The following is a 10,783-nucleotide window of genomic DNA, read 5'->3' as shown; positions in this document are numbered from 1 at the left end:
GGTGAAGACATTGTAATCCAGGATGAACCAGATGAGTTGTGGGATGGCGTCTGGAGATTGGCTGTTGTTGGTGTTGAGTATTGATGCTGTCGCAGCGATGCCGTCATCGTGGGGGATACTGGTGTCGAGAGTCGAGACGAGATGTTATTTTAAAACATTGAATAAAGGTTGTACGCAACTGAATCCCTCATCCTCCAATCTGCACGCCAAAACTCACCAATCTGCCGATCTCAGTTGGTACCAGGCCTGGAGAGTGCATCCACCAAGGTTGTCTGCTGATGCTGAGAGATCTTACTGCAAGAGATGGACAGAAGGAGGGACATCCTATATCCGCAGAGTTTGGGTGGAGGGAGGGTGTTGCGTTGCGCAAGAGGCGGCATCAATCCAAAAGGCAGCGGGAGGCAGCCGGGGACGAAGTTAATCCCAGGGGAACAGCAACATGGACTTGGATGCAGTGCAGGAAGAAGTTCAATGCTTTGAGAATGAGTGGTCAAGGTGAGGTAGGTCAACTCTCAAGTGACGTCTCCTACCACCTGCAACACGCACGATACCCTCCAATCCGCCACATACGAACAAACTCTTCCCATCAGTGCTCAACTCTTTTAACCAGAGACTTCCTCTCACCCTTACACATTCCCACTGTTGCAAGCCGTACACCCATAACTCGCAGGTCACACACACTGGCAGCTATTCAACCGTGAGAGGCACATCAAACAGGCACACAATCCGAAGATGGCGCATAACAGGAGGCTGCAAGTGGAAGTGAAATTTCGCCCGTCAAGTCTGTTCCACCTTTCAGAGAGATCATGGTTGACCTGTGACCTCACTCCATATACCCGTCTTTGCCACATATCCACAAATAACCTGAGTTCACTGAAATCTATCAATCTCAGATTTAACATTCACAAGTGAGCTAGCATTAACTGCCGACTGCAGAAGAGCGTTCCAAACGTCCCCCAAACTTTCCGTGCAGAAGCCGAGGTTTTGTGGATACAACACACCTGGAGAAAAGAAAATGTCTCAAGATGTTGTGCAGATTGAGGCTGAATATGAATTTAACCCAATTCACGCGATGTCATGAATGCAGAATGAAAATGCTCCTGCATTGGGCTGTAATCGAAACCCAACTTCTTGTGTGGCAGGTCAGAATTCGAACAATTTTACACCAAAGTCCAAGCAGCAGTTGGCTTCATGTGTTCACATGGAAATCTGTCTGAGAGAACATACAATCTTACAGGCCAAAAATGAGGCTATTTGATGACAACATTAATACCCGGTGGCACTAGTGGCGTAATTGGTTAGCCCGCGGTCCTTATATAACACCATCAGACTCAAGCAATGCCGAGGTTAGTCGTTCGAGCGTCGCATCGAGCAGTTCAACCTTTTGCATCTGAATATTTCCACCCGGAGATCAAGGTCCAGCTGGTCTGTTCCATGAACCATTTCCTTCTTAGTGTTCTTCTGTGGGCACTTCAGGTGCTCTGGCCGGACGTATTGCAACGGCAGCTGTGAGTTTCGTTGTTAATCGGCGGGAGAGTGGGCGATTGGCGACAGCATGAAATGGGCAAGGAGGCGGCACGAGATCTTTAAGTCTAAACAACCGAACACACAATTCTTCTTTTCGTGAAACAGGCATTCTTCTGTTTGAAGTGCCGTGTCGGAATATGGGGATCTGGCGGGAAATAGATTCGAGGTCCAAAATCAGACAGATTTCCATGTGAACACATGAAGCCAACTGCTGCTTGTACTTCGGTGTAAAATTGTTCGAATTCTGACCTGCCACACAAGAAGTTGGGTTTCGATAACAGCCCAATGCAGGAGCATTTTCATTCTGCATTCATGACATCGCGTGAATTGGGATAAATTCATATTCAGCCTCAATCTGCACAACATCTTGAGACATTTTTTTTTCTCCAGGTGTGTTGTATCCACAAAACCTCGGCTTCTGAATGGCGGAGTAGGCTCGAGGGGCCGTAAGGCCAACTCCTGCTTCTATTTCTTATCTACTGATGGAACAGCTGACCCGCTCCTCGTTGCTTGGCTGTTTGTTTTGCAATATCCCGACCCGCCTATCCGCTTGATCCAGTTTGTTGCTCCAACTTTCACATTCAACTTGTTTCACTTCCTGGTCATGTGATAAAAATAGCTGAGCGCAGAAGGTTCATAGCCCGCTGGAAGATCAACGGTGGAAGGAATGAAAGCAGCGATTTTGCGTCGCCACCGATGAAGAAACGATCACTTTTCCTTTATTGTTCGTTATTCTCTCTTAGAGTGAACTTTGGGGAAAGTGCAGCGAACTTCGGTGACTGTAAAATTACCAGGGGTTCTGGGTGCACAAGATGAAATTGGCGACATCGGCATCTGAGAGGCTGAAATTGTTAACATTGTTCCCGAGATTCGGTAAGAGGCAGCACGGATTGATGTGTAGCGCTGAATCTCTCTGCATTCTACCGCACACGGAGATGATGCTGGAAGTGTCTGCAAGGAGTGGGTGAAGGTTAAAAAGTATCTAATTTATTCGAACAAAGAAATCAGATCAGACCAACTAAACTCAGTGTTAACCATCCAATTGACAAGCTGCAGATAACTGCACTAATCCAAACATTTCCAGGTAAATATGGAAATGACTCAGTTTGAAGCAGTTTAGACACTAAGCAATATCCGTACACACAATGGACGGGTGGTGTGAACGGGCAGTCAGTGGTCTGTCCAACTGATTATCTACTATCCGAATGTTTCTGGTAAAAATGGTGATCAGAGAAGATCAAAACGCTTTTCTGAGAATGCTCACCAAAGGTCAACATATTGACAACACATCGCAGGCATCGTCTCTCCAGCAGTTGACGAAAGGAAGGGGAGGCTAGTGATGAAATTGGCGAAGAAGTAGTTATTGAGTTGATTTTGAAGGTAGGAGGGTCAGTTCGCACGATCACTTTGTCCAGTTCTGCCACTTCCTTTGCTATTTACAAACCGTTTGTTTATTTAATGTTTCAATCAGCAGAGCCTAAATTACACTTGTCTCTTCTCTCCGCTTATATTGAATGGCACGCCATGAGTTTTTTGTAATTTATGTTGTTTTTTTAAAGCTCGGTTTTACGATGAACCGATGGACGTCAAAACCTGCCGTGGATGGAGGACGGGTTGATTTTCTGGAAGGGGCAATTCCCACTGGGCAGGAAAAGGGACCTCCAGCCGAATGCACAGAAATAACTCCGTAAGTGAATAAAAGGGACGAGTGTGATTCGAACCCTCGTCGACCGAAGCGATCAGTAAATTCTGAACATTTCATCAGCCTGATCACAAGAGCCAACTCTGGAGACTAACTTCCGAACTGAAATCTGTGTCTGGGAGTTAGGCCTGAATCGATCCCCTTCAGTGTAAAGCAGCCCGGCAGGCGGCTGGCAGACACAGCTCGGAATGGGACTCGATTCTCTCCTGCATCAGTGGCTGGTTCAGAAATCGCTGTGGCTGCTGCTGCTCCCACACTCTGGGTGCTCCGCGGAGGTCGGTTCTGATTTCTCTCTTCTGGATCTGGCTCCAACTCTTCACTGTGAACTGGAGCGCGTCAGAACCGTGTGCAAATCCGGACCCGAGTACATCGACTCGGGGACTGGCGATTGGTTTTATATTGTTTGAGGTATGAGCTGTATAAAGTTTGTGTAATAGTAATTATCATAATTATTTCCAGCTCCCCCTGCTCACTGGTGCTCGGTGCTTCTCCCTATGAGATACCCTCAGTCTCACTATATACATCCTCTCGAGAGGGTGCACCTGGGCTGGTGATGGAAACGGTGAATCAGGTGCAGCAATAGACGCTTCGGAGTTACCAAGGTGACTGACATATCCTGACTTCTTTAAATGGTGGGAGACCTTACAATTAACAACAGCTTACATTTATATACCGCATTTAACATAACAAAATGACCTGAGACGCTTCACGGGAGCGTAATTAGATAAAATTTCACACAGATCCGCAAAAGGAGATATTCCGACAGGTGAACTAAATCTTAGTGAAAAAAGGGCGCTTGTAATGAGCGTCATAAAGGAGGAGAGAGAGGCGGAGGGGTTCAAGTCGGGTATTCCAGAGATTTGGGCCCAGGTAGCTGAAGCCAAGACCGCCAATGGTGGAGCGGTTAAAATCAGGAGTGCACAAGAGGCCATAATTTGAGGAACGCAGTGATCTCGGAGGGTTGTAGGGCTGGGGGAGGTTACAGCGATAGGGAGCGGCGAGGCAAATGAGGGATCTGAACACAAGGATGAGATTTTTAAAATCGAGACATTGGCGGAACGGGAGCCAAAGTAGGTGAGCGAGCACAGGGGTGATGGACAGTTTCAAAGCTGAGCACCGTGTGCAGGATCGGAGAGACAGTGTGACTCGGGATAATTGGCATCTGCAAAATCCATCATCTCTCAGTGACCAACATCTTTCTTTCCCTCTCCCTGCTTTCCTGGTAAAGGTTTTTTGTTCAGTCGCTTTCTTTGCTTCGAACATCTAATTCCCCCGGCATAGGGAGCAGCAGAGGAAGCTGGTGGAAAATAACATACAGAAGCAGAAGGAGATGGCAGGTGAAACTGGCAGAAAATGTGAGTGTCACTTGCTTCAAATGAGGCCTGAGAGGCCGGCGTTGCCTTGCACCTTTCCAAGGAGATGCGTTGATCAGGTCGGTGTGTTTTGGAAATGGGAACAGTTACATCAGCAGCTTGTGATAGTATTTCCCCTCACTGTCCATTCCATGTTCATGCCTACCGGCACTTGGTGATTTCATTCTCTGAACAAGTCTTTCGTGTTCTTATAGTAAATGACATTTTGTACGAGCAGCTTATCAGGGGCGAAAGTGACCTGAGTTTGAAAGGGATAATTCGGACAAGCAGCGTTGGTCGTCTTGCTTGCAGGAAAATTGCAGCAGTTTCCCTGGTGGTCTGGTGGTTAGGATTCGGATGCAGGTCGGGTTGGTTTTCTGGAAGGACCAAATCAAATAGGCCGAAAAACCACCTCGAGCCGAATGCACCTAAAATTGTTGCGTTTTTGTGAAGGACTGAACGTCTAGACTGGGATCCGAACCCACGCTTCCAGATTAGCTGAACGCAGCGCCTTCGACTCCCGATTCCTGGGTGCAGTGGTTACGTTTTCTCATTTCCAGATTAAAAGCCAAAGGAATTTTCACTCATTCCGGACTTCGTTCAATGCTTCTGGAGGCGTGAGTGACTGGGATATAATTTCCCCAGTAATTCCTGCCCATGTGCTCGGTGTATGGGGAGGTTTGATCAGGCCGTGTTATTTTGTTTCCCAGGGAGGGGCAGTAATGCGATGTCTGAGGCTGCATTCGCTGCTTTCCGCCGGCAGCGGGTGATTGGAGAGATCGGGACCGGAAAGACGCCCTCAATGTTGCTGCTTGTCGCGGCCTCACTCACTCCGGGAGCTGGGGAACAGCGAAAAACTGATGACTTTGTTGCCGCGGCTGAAATGCGTTTACGACCTATTGTTATTAACAGAGGCAGTGCTGCAGGATCATTTAATGATCTCTCACAAATAAACTGAAAACATTCGGAATGTGTAGCTTGGAGAGGGGCTTTCTGCATCGTCAGAGCAGGAAATGGGAGTGATTTAGAAGCACTGCCGGTATCTGTGTAATGTTTGACTGTGCGTTGAACTGTACAGAGAAAGAAAGAACACACCGGGGCTGTGAGATATTGTATTATTTTCATTTTACCCTCAAAATTATGTTTGTAATTATTCATTTTCAATGAAGAATGTCTTCAAAATGATTCCACCCGACATTGAACCGGGAACTTTCTTTACATGAGGCGAAATGTGATCACTGCAACGGAAACTCGGCCCTATGAACTGTTATAGGAACAACTCAAAGAAGAGAATTTCGGTCTACAAATGCTTGTAATGCGGGAAATACATTCGATTCCGGTTGAGGGAATTAAACTTCACAAAACATTTTACCATATTAATCACGCAAAACTCCATTAAATTGTCAAAAAGATGAATAATTGTTCTCGTCGCCATTAATCAATCGATTACTTTTTGTTTCAGACCGAAGGAAATCCTAACATGGTAACCGAGACAGTCAAAAGTTTAATAAATTGTTGTGTTTTGCATGTGTTGAATTGTCTTCCGTTCTCATTGTACAGACGGTATTTCAGGACTTGGTTAAAAATATTCCGTGCTTATGACACCAGGAATCTGGTGCAGCCTTTGTTAAATTCACCATCTCATTAAAACACAACGGTAACTCCTGCTCCACTCTATCATACAACCCCAACTAGTGCCCCTCATTTAAAGAACCTTAACTAGTGCCTCCCACTATTGTACAACCTCAAGTGTGGATGTGTTTATTTGGCTATGATATTTATGTAATAGCAGCCTCCAATCCCTCCATGTCTTTGGAAAGTTTGTGAGTGGCGAAAATCGAATCGCGCCCTGACAATACTGGAGCATCAATGTCCGGGTTCAGGCCACTCGACCACGCTCCATCCCAATGTTGCCTCATATAAATTGCTGACTTATCGCAGGTGTGACTATGGCGACACCGTTTTATCCACATGAACGGATTTTATTGGAAAATATCTCGCGCACACAATACAGGGAAATGGACTTCACATGTGTGTATTTCATAACATCTTTCACCATTCAGTAACCAAAGAAGTAAAACACTCACAACGACGAAACAACACTCGCACACTCTGCTTTTCATCTGATCATTTCACCAACAACATAAAAAGGTTAAAGTTCACATGCAAACTGCATGCGAAAATGAGCATTGTGATCACAGGCCCAAAGACTGTGTTCATCACTCATTTTATTCAATGCCCAAGGTATTGGACAACACTGGTCTGTGTCACAATGGATTGATTGGACGGACCGTGTTCTGCTGAACCCACGGACTATACATTCTGACAACAAATAAAAATAAACCTGCCGTGGAAGGATGTCGGGTCGGTTTTCTGATTGGTTTTCTGGAAGGAACAAATCAATTGGGCAGAAAAATCCACTCCAGCCGAAAGAACAAAAAATAGCTCGGTGCGTTTAATGACAAAATGTCAGAAGTGGGATTTGAACCCACGCCTCCATAAGAGACTGCAATCTGAATGCAGCGCCTTAGACCGCTCGGCCATCCTGACATTTTAGGTTCGTATTTTACTGACCCTGATTTTCCCAAAAAGGCCAATGGATGTTTCACTCTCTGGTTCTCGGTTCATCCTGCTGGAAGGCCGAGTGACCAAGTTCCCACCTCCCCGGATTTTCCTGTGCCTGTGCTCGGTGTTTTGGGACGTTTGGTCGGGCAGTGGAATATTGTCTGTGACTGGTTTCGGTGCTTTCCATATCAAAGATTTGGATGAGGGAACCAATTATAACATTCCCAAGTTTGCTGACGACACAAAACTAGGTGGGATCGTGAGTTGTGAGGAGGCTGCAAAGAGGCTTCAAAGCGATTTCGACAAGTTGAGTGAGTGGACAAATACATGGCAGGTGTAGCATAATGTGGATAAATGTGAAGTTATCCACTTCAGATGGAAAAAGAGAGGCAGAGTATTATTTAAATGGTGATAGATTGATGTAAAAAGGGATCTCTGTGTCCTTGTCCACCAGTTACTGAAAGGAAACATGCAGATGCAGTAAGCAGTTAGGAAGACAAATGGTATGTTGGCCTTCATTACAAGACGATTTGAGTTCAGGAGCAAAGATGTCTTACTGCCGTTCTCCAAGTCCTTTGTGAGACCACACCTGGAATATTACGTGCAGTTTTGGTCTCCTTACCTAGCGTACACCAACCGTATCCCTTACCTACCTTATCAAATCATCTCCTTGGAAAGGTGCAAGACAACGCCGGCCTATCATGCCTCATTTGAAGCAAGTGAAACTCACATTTGCTGCCAGTTTCACCTGCCACCTCCTTCTGCTTCTGTCTGTTATTGTCCTCCAGCTTCCTCTGTTCCTCCAGATACCGAGGGAATTGGATGTTCGAAGCAAATACAACAACTGAAAAAAAATCGCTCCCAGGAAAGCAAGGGGAGGGGAATAACGATGTAGGTCATCGAGAGACGATGGATTTTGCAGATGCCAGGATAAATAAACACAAAGATCTCATCTCCCTGCCTCTTTTAGCTACTGAACATCTTAATGCACAAGAGATGTTCTCACTGCTCCAGGACAACTATCTCGAGTCGCACTGTCCCTCCAATCCTGCACACGTTGCTTAGCTTCGAAACTGTCCATCACCTCTGTGCTCGCTCACCAACATTGGCTCCCGGTCCGCCAATGACTCGATTTTACAATTCTCATCCTTGTGTTCAGATACCTCCATAGCATCCCCACTCCGTATCGCTGTAACCTTCGACAGCACGACAACCCTATGAGATCACTGCATACCTCAAATTATGGCCTCTTGTGCACCCCTGATTTTAATCGCTCCACCATTGACGGTCTTGCCTTCAGCTGCCTGGGCCCCAATCTCTGGAATACCCGACTTAAACCCCTCCGCCTCTCTCTCCTCATTCATGACGCTCCTTATAATCGACCTTTTCTGACTAAGTTTTAGTTCACCTGTCCGAATATCTCCTTTTTTGCACCTGTACTAAATTTTATCTGATTAAAAATGTGGTCTGTCTCACGCTGACCTTCAGCCCAACCGAGCCCATTCCCAGCACTCGTGACCTGCAAAGAGTGGTTGCAGATTTCACTGTTTCTGATGACGCGGATAATGAGTTTGTGTCATTTCAGTGTGTGGTTTCGGACTGAACCCAGTCGGCATTACATGTACAAGCGGGATGAGAACAGAAACATGTCCTGCAAGAACATCAAGGTCCCATCAGTCCAAGTCCTATTGCTGCTGCTGTGTTGGAGTTGACACAGAATGGCTCAAGGGAAGATAGTGTGCGCTACATTGATAACAGGGATAAAAGTAAAACGTTATATTTCTTATACCCAAGTTGACCGAGGCGCCCAGACATAAACAGTGTATTGGTACAGTGACAAAGTGTTTGACAATTCGAGATGTGGAAAGTGACTTGACACTTTGGGCTGCTTGACAGATCATCAGTGAGTTCAATCTGGAGTGAACCTGCTGAGTGAGCAGGATCAGGTCGGAGGCTGGTGACGACACCCTGTGGATTATCAGGGATGAAATGGAACTTCGGCGGGGCGGAATTACAGGCGGCGGCACATCGGCCGTCCGTTTTGCACCCCTTGACTTCAATGGAAAGGAGAATTGAGTGGGATGTATAATAGGTGGCCGATCCCCTACCGCCTGTGTTGTGTCCTGGTCGAAGTTGAATTTTACCCCCATTGTTTCTGAGTTGCTTTCACCAGGGGTTTCACTCTTTACACCTTTAGAATCTGCTCCTTTAGTAACTGTAGGGCTGAGACAACTGGTCGAGTAGCGGGGTGCGGAAATCTCGGGCCCACAGGCGGGTTTGTTCTGTCTCCAGTCGAATTTAATTATTGAGTCGAAAATCAAGCGCTGCCACCTTGTGGTTCAGAGATCTGCTCTCCCTGAGAGTGGCGCTCATCGCTGCGAGCGCCCATTCGTGGATTCAGCCCTGACATCAACAGCACTTGCAGAATGAAATTGTTCTATCACAAGTTGTTCTCAGACAGACTGTCCACACAATCGCAGGGTCTCCCATCGCACACTATTTCCCCCGATAATTACAGAATTCAATGCTCCCTGAAAAAAAAACTGGGGGTGAAATTGCTCTTCGGCAGTCGTGGAAAAAGAGCGATAGTGGAAAATTAGCGATGGTGGAAAATGAGTTGTAACCACGTGTTGCATTGAATAGAGCATAATAAGGAAAATAGGTTAAGAATACAAAGGTCAGTATTAATGTATTATGATAATGCATTCTGTGTGATAGAGGTTACATATGGTTTAGATTAGGTCGTTAGAAATCCACAGGGGAAGGTGTCAGGTTAATGCAATTTCATGAAGCATCAAAGGCTTTGTCCAAATATTATAGCTAGTTTGGAGACAACGTGTCTTACTTTCAACTGTTATTGTTCTATTAAAGTGTGATATTTTTAACCATACACAATTGTCTCATCTTCTCCATCAACTAAACAAACATTCCAGTCAGAGCTTGTTATGGTGAGAGACACGGAAAGGGTTCATTTATGGATCCTTGTAAATCACTGTTGCACTATATTTAAAGATACAAACTGAGTGGGAATGGCACTAATTGGTGTTAAACACAAAGACAGCCGTGCATTGAAGGAATTAACACCAAAATGCGAATTTCTGCAAAAAAATGTATTAACATTTGATTATTTCGCCGTAACGCTGACGGAGAAGGAGAGAGCAGACATTCGGAGGAAAATGCAAAGTCGTCATTTTTTTGTAAAGAATATAATTCTTGATTATATTAAATATATCAGAGTGAAATTGGACTCAATCTGAATGTAGTTCTGATCTTGGATTTGGTTTATTTCTCCATTACTCATATTTTACTTTAATATGAAATAATACCGCTATTTGTAACAATAATAGTGCAAGACAGTGCTGCGGGACCCTGTCCAGTTGGTAACACAGCGGAATGGGTCAGAGTACATTGTGCTTTATTACAGGATCCAGCAGGTCACTGGGAAGGATAGACGTGATAAAGATATAGGAGCAGAAAGGTGCAAAATGATTTTACACTTTAATTTGGTTCAATGCATTTTTATCTGTAAAAGGTTTAATCGTATACTTAATTGAATGGGTTATTTTTCCAAATGAAACTTCAGGTCCAAACCATTGCATTATAAAGAAAATAATCATTTATTTGTATTAATTCACTA

General features: G+C 45.2%; 1 non-coding gene across 1 annotated transcript; it reads right to left on the bottom strand.

The window, feature by feature from the left end:
- Positions 1 to 7,048: 7,048 nt before the first annotated feature.
- On the bottom strand, positions 7,049 to 7,131 carry trnal-cag (transfer RNA leucine (anticodon CAG)). Its single transcript has one exon. It is a non-coding gene; the product is annotated as a tRNA-Leu (tRNA).
- Positions 7,132 to 10,783: the final 3,652 nt, after the last annotated feature.

Source organism: Heptranchias perlo, unplaced genomic scaffold, assembly GCF_035084215.1.
Source record: "Heptranchias perlo isolate sHepPer1 unplaced genomic scaffold, sHepPer1.hap1 HAP1_SCAFFOLD_133, whole genome shotgun sequence".
NCBI classification, from domain to species: domain Eukaryota; kingdom Metazoa; phylum Chordata; class Chondrichthyes; order Hexanchiformes; family Hexanchidae; genus Heptranchias; species Heptranchias perlo.
Note: the sequence above shows the minus strand (reverse complement) of the source record. Positions and strands in the feature narration are given on the sequence as shown.